This window comes from Notamacropus eugenii, chromosome 1, assembly GCF_028372415.1.
Source record: "Notamacropus eugenii isolate mMacEug1 chromosome 1, mMacEug1.pri_v2, whole genome shotgun sequence".
NCBI lineage: Eukaryota > Metazoa > Chordata > Mammalia > Diprotodontia > Macropodidae > Notamacropus > Notamacropus eugenii.
In genome coordinates this window covers 115891981-115903262 of record NC_092872.1, presented here as the reverse complement: position 1 = coordinate 115903262, position 11282 = coordinate 115891981, and the positions used below count along the sequence as shown (strand labels likewise).

The 11282-nt window shown below is 36.1% G+C and overlaps 1 pseudogene; it reads right to left on the bottom strand.

The window, feature by feature from the left end:
* Positions 1-5230: 5230 nt before the first annotated feature.
* LOC140506431 (26S proteasome regulatory subunit 4 pseudogene) lies at positions 5231-6543 on the bottom strand (annotated as a pseudogene).
* Between the last annotated feature and the right edge of the window lie 4739 nt (positions 6544-11282).

The following is an 11282-nucleotide window of genomic DNA, read 5'->3' as shown; positions in this document are numbered from 1 at the left end:
ACTCCTATATAAAATTTCACTGGTTCCATATGCTGATAACTGTGGAACAGAGGGATATATCAGCGGTATAATTTCCATGACAAATAATAATAACTCATAGGTCATGCAATCTTAGTGTAGGAATGTGAATGTGACATGGTCTATAGGGTATTGGACATGGCATCTGGAACACCTGTGTTTGAATCCGGCCCAGTTACTTATTAGCTATATGACTGAGCAAGTGACTTATCTTCTCTGGACGTGAGTCTCAACTACAAAATGAAATGCTCCATTAATTCTAGGATCCTACTTATAGTTCAAGCTACAAAAAATTATAGACACCATCAAATCCATCACTCTCATTTTCTTAGATAAAGAAAGTAGTAAGGGTCAGATTGAGAATTCAAATTCATGTTTGGTGAATCAGAGGTCAGTATTCTTTCCTTTGTACCCCATTGTGTCTCTAAATTATTTTGTATCAATTGACAATCATAGAAACACAGTACCTCAGAGTTTCAATAATGTTGAGGCAATTTAGTCTATTCTACATCAAAACAAGGGTTCATCTTACACAATTTCTAAGATCTTACAGCTTTTACTTGAAGAAAGACCTATAGTGTTCCTCCTAAGGGACTTCAGTGAGCTTCCTGAGGTGGTATTCTTAACAAATCTGCATATGATATAAGATTGAGAGCAATGGCTAACATGGGGTATGTGATACATCAGGATCTAGAAAGATCTTGACAGTTTAGAAAGATCATATAAATCTAATACATGAAATTTAAGAGAGCCAAGTGCAAAGTACTTTAATTAGGTTTAAAAATTCAACTGCCATAAATATAGGATGGGGAAGACAATGCAAATAAAGAGATTATGTGAAAAATATCAGGGAGTTTTAGTCACTTGAATGTGGGAAAATAGTGTGAAGAAGTAACTTATAGGGGCATGGTGGGTAGTTTGCTAGACCTAAAATCATGAATACAGTCTCAGACAGTAACTAGCTGTGTGACTCTGAGCAAGTCATTTTGACTGTTTGCCTCAGTTTTCTCATCTGTCAAATGTGGTTAATTATAGAAACTATTACCTAGGGTTGCTTTGAGGATCAAATTACATAATAGCTATAAAGTATTTAGCATGGTGCCTGGCACCCAGTAAACGTCTTATAATTGTTATGTGGTTATTGTCCTTTGTCATTTGAAAATGACATCACCATGATAAAGTCAAGTTTCATTGTATCTAACTGTGTCTGATCAGACCAATATGAGCTCAGAATGCTCTACCACAGATTGGCCACAGATAATCCATGTGAACTTTTGGGTGGATACTTCAAATTTGTGCATCCAACATTTCCTTTGATCTGTTGCAATTCTGCTTTGCTACTAGAACACAGCAACATTTTCTGATGTGGGCACACCATGATGAGTGGTCCTGTGCCACTATTTCCCATGTCACACAATCAATTCTAAAGTTCTTGAAAGAGACCTTGAGAGTGTCAGTTGTTATATAAATGCTACATAAATATTAGTGATATCCTCCTCCTCCTCCTCCTCCTTCTCCTCCTCCTCCTCCTCCTCCTCCTCCTCCTCCTCATCATCATCATCATTATTATCCTAGTCTGTAAAAAGAGAGTCATTTCCCTGCATAAGAAAAATAATACTCCTCTTCTGTTCTTCTCGAACCACATCTGTAGTATTGAGTTCCCTTTACAGCAACTATTGGGGTAGGTTCAGAGGAAAGTGAAGGTGATGTTGAGGGGGCTGGAAATAATATTTCAAGATAATCAGTGGGGAAGCCTGAAGCATTTTATCCAGAAGCCAACCTTGGAAAAATATGTTAGTAATCAAGGTTAGTTAGGTATCAAAAAATAAATAATTAACAATAACGTTTGGAGTCTAGGTTTTGCGGACTAACAAAGCCATGACCTTATTTCACTCAGTAGACACTAATTCACTAAAAAAAATAAAATGGAGAACTGAGGTCCCTTCTTTAGTCTGACTCCTTTCAATAATTGACTCATACCTCCATTCTATTTTACTAGTGAAGATCTTACTTATTTCATTTGCTATCACCCTCCCTACTTTGTTATCATGTATTTTCTGTTTTTGTCATTTTGAAAAGAAAGCAAGAAGCAATGATTGCATAAAGCTGTGCCAAAGAAATAGCAAAAGAATAAATTAGATTGTGAAGACCTGTATGAATTGATTGAGAGTAAAGTGAGCATACTCAGAACATGTTTTAAATAACACTATAAAGGAAAAAAAAAACTTTGAAAAGCTTGAGAATTTGAGATTCATGCAATGACAAACTATAATTTCAGGAGACCTAGGATGAATCATGCTTCCCACCTCCTGAGTGGATTCAAAATACAGACTGAGTTACTTGGACTTGTCTAATGAGTCAATTTACTTTGCTTGATTATGCATGCTTGTTTTGGCGTTCTATTTTTATTTTATTATTTTTCCAGTGGTGACAAAGGCAATGTTTGAGAGAAAATACTTGTTGTTTTTGTTTTTAATAACCAATTCAGTTAAAAACAGTTGGAATTTATTCTTTGTGATCCCTTCAAACAGAAGTTCTTGATCTTTGAGTCTGGACAGATTTGAGAGAGTCAGTGAACTTGAATGGAAAAAAAAAAAACATTACATAGTTATTTTCACTTACCGCTAATTTAAATTTAGCATTTCCTTCAATTATTTAAAACATTATTCTTTGAAGGTGTCCGTGGTTTTCAATAAACTGTGAAAGTGATGCACAACAGATAAAATATTAAGAAACCTTGACTTTAAAGAAAATTTACTTAATTTTTCCAGTCCCTTTCCCCAATCATTTTTTTCTCAGTTGCTTTCTTGTCGAACAGTAACAAACTAAATCAGAAAAAGTGAAAGAGAAAAGGCAGAAGTCATTCAAAAGGACATAGTTGTCAAATAATTCATGATCTTCTACAAGCCAAAATGAAGTTAAGAATTTTCCTCAAGTATATTTACACATTATTTGGCTTATTTGCACCTGGAATCTACCAAAGTGATTTTGTTCGAAAAAAATAAATTATCAGTTCAATCTTACAAATAAATGTAGTACAATTTCCTGCCCATAAAAAAGAAATGATCTTTTATCTCCCTTCAGGTACAGAAGTATCATTGTAAGTGGAGAGCGTTGATAACCCTTATACCTTACTTGTACTAGTAGAAAAGTTATTAATAAGATGGTTAAATACTAAAGATTTCCTTTAGCTTTTGTTTCAGAAAGAGTCTTATATGGTTTTGAGACAAGTCCATGGTAAATCCACGCACGCAGGATTATAATTACTTATTAGCTGACATGAGCAATTGTAGAAAAGAAATTGACTAAAATTCTCTTTCAAATTAGTGTGTTTGGGAAGTCCCAAAGAGCTTCATTTTAGTTTTAGCTAATCTATTGCCATTTGTCTATATTTTGTCAACTCACCTGATTGGATGCTGTAACTTTCACATACATTTATCATTTACTAATATGCATCAGTTCCATTTAGACAGCTAATTCAGCTAAATGCTGTGAAGAATAGACACATAGATCAGTTAGCAGCAGTATAAATGAAAGTTTTCAAGGGCTGAAACATAGCTTGCCTTAGGCTGTGGCAGCAAAAACAGAACCAGGGTGTAAAATGCTGGATGTATAAATTTTATCATCCTTCCAAAATGTCACCTATTCTATTGAACTATTTAAAAGCACTGAGAAGAAATAATGAGAAAATTGTCTACAAGTAAGTGCTGCCTGAGAGTGTATTAGCATATTTCCCAGGCGCTCCTCTATTGATAGGAAAGAGGGGCCTCAGTACCACGTTCAATTGTTCATTGAATCAGTTCTTCATAGCAAAATTTGTTTCTCAATAATCAATTGAGATATTTGTAAAAGGTTTAGCACCTGCTAGACCCTTTGTAAATGCTTATTACCTTCCTTTCTCTTTCCCCTTCTCACAGACCGATCATTTCCAAGTCCTTCAATTACCTCTGATAACTCTTAGACACAGACTAACATCACCACTCTCCTAACCCTCAACGGTACAAACTCTCAGGGGCCCATGGACACAACAGCATATCATGTCTAGCTTTGGTGATAGTTTAAGGAATTGACTCAGAAGAAGACACACAAACTAAAGCCAAGTTTCAACTGAAGCAAGAATCCTAAACAGTATAGTTGATAGAGGTCCTTGGAAATGAGGGTCCAAATCTTCGCATAAAGATCATAGCAACAGAACCATATGGACCTGTCACTTTATAAAGTATATATTTCCCATCAATCTAGTGAAAGTTTGGAAAGGGGAGAGAAGAAAGGGAATCATATTTATAGTGTCAGATTCTTTAATAATATTGAATAAAACTTATCTAATGATAGTTGCCCTTTATAAAAATGCTTTAAGATGTTCAAGAGACTAAATACATGTGTGTGCATGTGTGTGAAATTTCATTTGATCTTCACCAAAGCAACAACGCTTTTCAGCAGTCAAATGCTATTGTAGCTTTTTTTTAGAAATGGGGAAACTGAGTCTCCAAGAAGTTAAATTTCTTGCCTAGGATCATCACTACTGTGAGTTAAAACTAAGTCTTTTGCTTCTTAGTTTCACTCTCTATCCATAATGGCATACTGTCCCTAGTCAAATTGTTTCTGATTAGGGGTGATTGATAGTTAATGGGAAACACCATATGAATGACTAGTAAAATAATAATAATAATAATCTAAGGTTTGTGTAGCACTTTACATATTTCATTTCATTTGATCCTCCATAATAAGCTTGTAAGATATATTCTATTTTTTATAACCATTTTAAAGATGAGTTTAACTGGGACTAAGAAAAATTAAGTGATTTACTCATGTCACACAGCTGGGAAGTATCTGAGGTAGGATTTTAAATTAGACCTTCCTCACAGGACCAAAAAACTCTATTCACTTCCTCACCTAGCTGTGGACTTAGTTGTTTAGGATGTTTTGTGTATACAACCTTGTCTCCTTTTTTTGCCTTCTGAAATAGCATGTTTTAGTGTGGAATATAGTGCAGCACAGTGAATGAAAGACTGACAAGTTCAATGGGTACCCTGCAAATCCCAAGTACTATAAAAAAACAAAACAAAACAAAACAACAAAAAAAAACCTCTTGCTCATAAAGACCTGTTGGCACATGGATGCCCCTTCAGTTCTCCCAGTGTTATTCAACACTGTCCCAGTTCTGGGATTTTGGACAGCTCCCAACAGCTTTCATGAAGGCAACATGGTTCATTTAGAAATACAGTCCCTCTGGGGTGCCTTCTTTTACTTAAAAAAGTAGATTTTCTTTAGATTCTTTGAAGTCTTCTTTTGCTGTTTTCATTCTGTGTTCTCTTAGGGCCATGAGACCAGCTTCTGTACAACCTACCTTGATATCTGCTCCAAACAAGTCATCTTTAGCCATGATCAAATCATCTAAAGTTACATCATCTGCTGAAGTCATTATGCTTGCATAAATCTGAAATATGCTCTTCTTTGTCTTTTTGCCTGGCAGAGAGAGCTCAATCTTTTGGACAATACATCCTGGTCTGATTAGTGCTGCATCCAAAATTTTTATTTGGTTTGTGGCCATTGTGACTCCTCTAAAATCAAACTCATTCAATTGGTTCAACAATTAAAACATCATTTGCTGAATTTCTCTTTCTCCATCCGAATTTGAATTATACCTTCTGATCCCAATGTCATCAATTTCATTAATGAAGATAATCAATGGAGCATGTTTCTCAACTACTCAAAACAATTCTCAAATGAGTTTGAGCCCATCTCTTGAGTACTTCTGTATAAGCTCATAACCAACAACTCTGAGGAAGGTCAAAGAGGTCTGGTTTGCTACGGCTTTTGTTAATAAAGTTAACCTGTGCCAGGTGAACCTCTAATAGAGAGTGACTCCTTTATGTGGCTTATTGTCCATCTCCTCATAATACTCAGGATGAGGGGAAGCTACATGTATTCCTTAATTTCTTGAATCTGGTTATCTAATCCATCAATATTAGCATATGTCTCCTGTGGAACCTTCTCTACTTTCATCACTGTAACAAGGGGATCTGTGTCATCCAATAGAATTCCTATCACAGCATGAACCTTATGGTTGAGGAGGACAGAACATGCAGGTTCTAGCAGATCTTTGTCTACAAATGACTGAACGCTGAAATAGTGCTCTGATCCCACCAAAGTAGACACAATGGCAGGATTATCATCGATGATCTCTTCCAAGGTCCCTATAGACATTGGAGTCCCTCTTAGATCATCTACCTTTGATCCTTCTTCCCCTTGCTTTTCTTCCAGTGGTTTCATTTGCTCTTGATTTCTGATGAACTCTTCCTCCATGAGAAGATAATCTTTAATTCTTTATAATTTCAATAATCTTAGCCTGCACCGAGTGTGAGGTGTTACAAGTGGCAATTTGCTGGCAGCATCTGGTCCCTTGTTTTCTTCTTCTTTTTTTCTCATCCTAGTAGGAACTGTAGGCTCATATTTCTTTTTCTTGTCCCTGTCATCATTCTTGCCACCCCCAGGTCCATTCCCGCTGCTCTGACTTTAACCCATAGTGGTCCCAGCTCCCCTCAACATTTTCTACATTCAGCTATGAACCTGGAATTGTGGGGCTTTGTCAATAATTCCTTATTTGGCTTTATTGACTGTCTAAATTTTGTGATTTATGTATGTGACACCCACTGAATGCTAGTAATCCTTCGTATATCCTCATGTTATGCTTGAGCTCCTGAGGACCAGATATTTCTGTTGGAATTTACATGCAATGTCATTTATGCTATCCTTTTAAAACTAATGCTGACTAAAAGTGTCCTGGAGTTTTTCTTAACTCTGAAACTTTTGAGGATAAACTGCAGAACATTTGAGAGCTCAAGGGGTCAGTCAAGTCAGTCTCAAGGAAAAGGAATTGTGATTGAGTCCCAGTTCTGTACTTATGTAGAAACAATCAGCCTAATTATTTTAACTGGACTCACAGATTACAAATGCAGGTAGATATTTTACTCTCAACAGCTAAAGCTTCAATCAACAAATAACTTTGAGAAAACTCATGAATAACAAAGAAAGGATTACTCTTACTCAGCTGTCACTTTTAATTTAAAAAAAAAAAAACAAAACAAAACCCTGATCCAGATACAGATACTTTTCTTTTATCACTAAATGGGCTACAGTATTTATTAGGGCAGTTCAACAAAAATAAGAATGGTGCCTCCCAAGCACCTCACAGTATCATACCACTAAGTCAACCATGATGAAAATCAAGATGCCAGTAGATAAACAACTGGAGTTGATCAAAGAAACATTGCTTTGTAAATGACAATTAATTAATAAGCATCTCTTATACACCTCGTACGTGCCAAGCATTTTGCTAGGACCTGGAAAGACAAAGGCAAAAATGAAATGGTCCCTGTCGTGAAAGACTTTATGTTCTGTTGGAAGAGAGACATGTTTACAAATGAGCATAAACAAAATAAATAAATAAAAGGTAATTTGGTTGGGGAAAAGACAGTAGCACTTGGGGAAGATCAGGAAAGGTCTTACTCTGGAGCAGGCAGTTGGCCTGAACTTTGAAGGGAACTAAGAATTTTAAGACATACAAATGAAGATGGAGCACATGGATGTAATCTTGCTTATAAATAATAACAAGGTCAGCTTGATTGGACCAAAGAGTCAGTGTTTGAAAAGAGCTTGGAAACCTAAGTTGGGGCCTCATTGCGAAAATTTTTAAATGCCTGTATCAATCAATAAATTTACTGAGAACCATCGATATTAAACATATTGGATTGGATCCGTAGTCACTAATTACTTTGCTATTCCTAACTAGGGGAGGGGCAAGCAAAGTTGGTATGAACATAACAAAGGTATCAGTAGAAAATGTTTCTAGTGTAGGTTACAGGACAAAAGTTCTATTTGGCATAAAGACCTGGGTTGGATCATTGATTTAGCCATATTCATTTGTAACCTTATTCAAATCAACTGAGTTTCAGTTTCAAAATATGCAGAAAAATATTATTGGGCTAAATGATGCTAAGATATTTTTGGAACTGTGGCTTGAATACTGCACTTAAAGTCAGGAAAACTTGTATTCAGGATGCTTGCTCACTATATGACAGGAGGTCACTTAATCACTTGGTGTCTCAGTTTCTCAACTATAAAATGGGAGAATTAAACTTTGAGTTCTCAGTCTATTATCCTATGACTACCAGTTGGAAAAGGACAGCTAGGTGGCACAGAGTAGAGAGGAATGGACCTGGAGAACTGAGTTCAAATTTGGCCACGGACAGTTAACTAGATATAAGGCCCTAGGCAAGTCACTTAATCCTGTTTGCCTCAGTTCCTCAAGTGTAAAAAGAGCAGGAGAAGGAAATGAAAACTATTGCATTATCTTTGTCAGGAAAATCTCATATGGGATCATGAAAAGTCAGACACAACTGAGAGGAATGAACAGCAGCAAAATCAGTTGGAAAGTATATAATGTGCTCATGGTCATTTCAACAATGAGGGAGGGATTCCTTTCAGCTCAGAAGATTAATAATTTCCATTTAGCTCAATTTTGTTCTGGACAAGAACATAGTGACCTGATGAATTTAGGTATTATGATTATCACATAACAACTATTTGACTAAACAGGACCTTCAACTCAGGGGGTATGCCATGACTTATATTAATGAAGACAGCAATATTTCCTTTGAGATACTTCCCACATCACTAGAAAGTTTCTGTCTGAACGATGTACTTAAACAAATAATGCCCCACCATTTTAATGATTCCAGACCAGACTGATTTGAATTATAAAAGAAAAAAAATCCAAATTTTAGAAATGTACTTGATCTAAACATTATGCTAAAATGAAGCTTCATATAATTTCAGTGGGAAGAGTATTAATTGCAACAGATCAAATAGTCTACTTTTTCTAGTTGGACTAATTAGTATGGTAGTCAGTAGAAGTGATGACTTTATCCTTTAAAATAACCTAAGCCTTATTTTTAGGGCTAATTAGTGCTAATGCTCTAGAAGTAGCTGCTGATTATTAATGCTCAATAAATATCTGGTTGTTATTAGGGTCACTGGAATAATAACAATGAAATACTAAAAGCAGTTATTGGACAGTCACAGGAATAAAGAAAGAGAAAAAAAATTCCCTGGGTAAGAATGTAAAAAGTAGAGATGAAGAATGGATTCCCATTATGGTGAAATGAAATAAGCAGGAAAAATAATTTAAAAAAAAGGAATCCCTAGTTTCTTTTAGTTCTCAGCTCAAAGTTAATCTCTTACATGAGGCCTTTCCTGACCTGCTTCAGCCCTCAGTTGATCATGTTTGACCTCACTTCCAATTAATTTGTACATATATTTTATTTTTATTTCTCTGTTGTGCATTGTCTCCTTATGTCATTAGTAGAATGTAACTTCTTTGACAGTGAAGATATTTTCATTTTTGTCTTTTTGCCCTTTGAGCCTTGAACATGTTAGACAGTATCTGCTTGCTTGAATGGCTGAATGAATGAATGGACAAATGAATGAATGAAATATGGTTAATAATGTTTGACAACAAATTGATTTCCCTTAAAATTCCTTAATTAAGTGCATTAGAATAAAAATGAAATATTGCTAGATCTGTATAATACTATTTCACTACAATTTAAATACAAAAAATATCCCTTAATAGGAAAAAAAGAAGGTACAGGACAGAGCCAAGATGGAGGAGTAAAAGCAGAAACTTCCCTGAGCTCTGCCCCTCCAAGCCCTCTAAATACTTGCAAAAAATGACTGTAAACCAATTTTAGAGCTACAGAACCCACAAGATGACCCAGTGGAACAAATCTCCAGGCCAAGACAATCTGGAAAGTGAAAAGGAAGGTTCTATCACACCAGACAGGTAACAGTGCAGTCTGGTGGCATCTGTAGCAGTTTCCAGACTTCTCAGCCCATAAAATCCAAGAAGGTCAGGGGGAACACTCTGTGGGACCTGCGTGAAGGAGGAGTACATGATCTAACTGGATCTGGTCCCAGCTCCAGGGCAGCGGCGGGTGGTGGTTGCTTTGGACAGTGCCAGAAGCAGTGGCAGCAGCAGCAGTTGCAGGAGCAGCAGCTACTGCTTCCAGAGCTTTGGGACCATGGACTATGGGGATCAATCAGCTGCTTCAAAATCCCAGAAGCCTGAGACACTATATCCACCGTGACCCCCACCCACTAGAAAGAGTCCTACCTTGACAAAGAGTTAGAAAGTCAAGTATTTGCCTGGGAAGATGAGTAAACAACGTAAAAAAAAACCCTCTGACTATAGAATCTTACTTTGCTAACAAAGAAGATCAAAACATACAACCAGAAAAAGGCAACAAAGTCAAAGCTGCTACATCCAAACCACTGAGAAAAATACGAATTGGTCATAGGCCATAGAAGAGCTCAAAAACAATTTTGAAAACCAAGTAAGAGAAGTCATGGAAAAATGGGAAGAGAAATGAGAGTGATGCAAGCAAATCATGAAAATTGAGTCAATGACTTGCTAAAGCAGACCCAAAAGAATACTGAAGGAAATAACACGTTTAAAAATAGACTAACTGAAATAGCAAAAGAAGTCCAAAAAAGCAATGAGGAGAATGCCTTAAAAAGCAGAATGGGCCAAATGGTAAAGTAGGTCCAAAAGCTCACTGAAGAAAATAATTCCTTCAGAATTAGAATGAAAGCTAATGACTTTACGAGAAATCAACAAATTATAAAACAAAACCAAAAGAATAAAAAGAAGAAGACAATGTGAAATATCTCTTTGGAAACACCACTGACCTGGAAAATAGATCCAGGAAAGGTAATTTAGAAATTATTGAACTACCTGAAAGCCATGATTATAAAAAGAGTCCAGTTTTCATCTTTCAAGAAATTTTCATGGAAAATTGCCCTGATGTTCTAGACACAGAAGGTAAAATAGAAATGGAAAGAATCTACCAATTGCCTCTGGAAAGAGATCCAAAAAGGAAAACTACTAGGTCTGTAATACTGTAATCACAATATTGTAATATTGTAGCCAAATATTCACAGGGCAAGGAGAAAATGTTGCAAACAACTAGAAGAAATAGTTCAAATATTATGGAAACATAACCAGAATAGCACATGATCTAGCAGCTTCTACAGTAGGGGATTGAAGGGCTTCGAATAGGATGTTCCAGGGCTCAGGAGCTAGGATTAAAATCAAGAATCTCTGAGCACAACTGAGTAAAATCCTTCAGAGGAAAAAATGGGCTTTCAATGAAATAGTGGACTCTCAAGTATACTTGATGAAAAAACCATAGCAGAATAGAAAA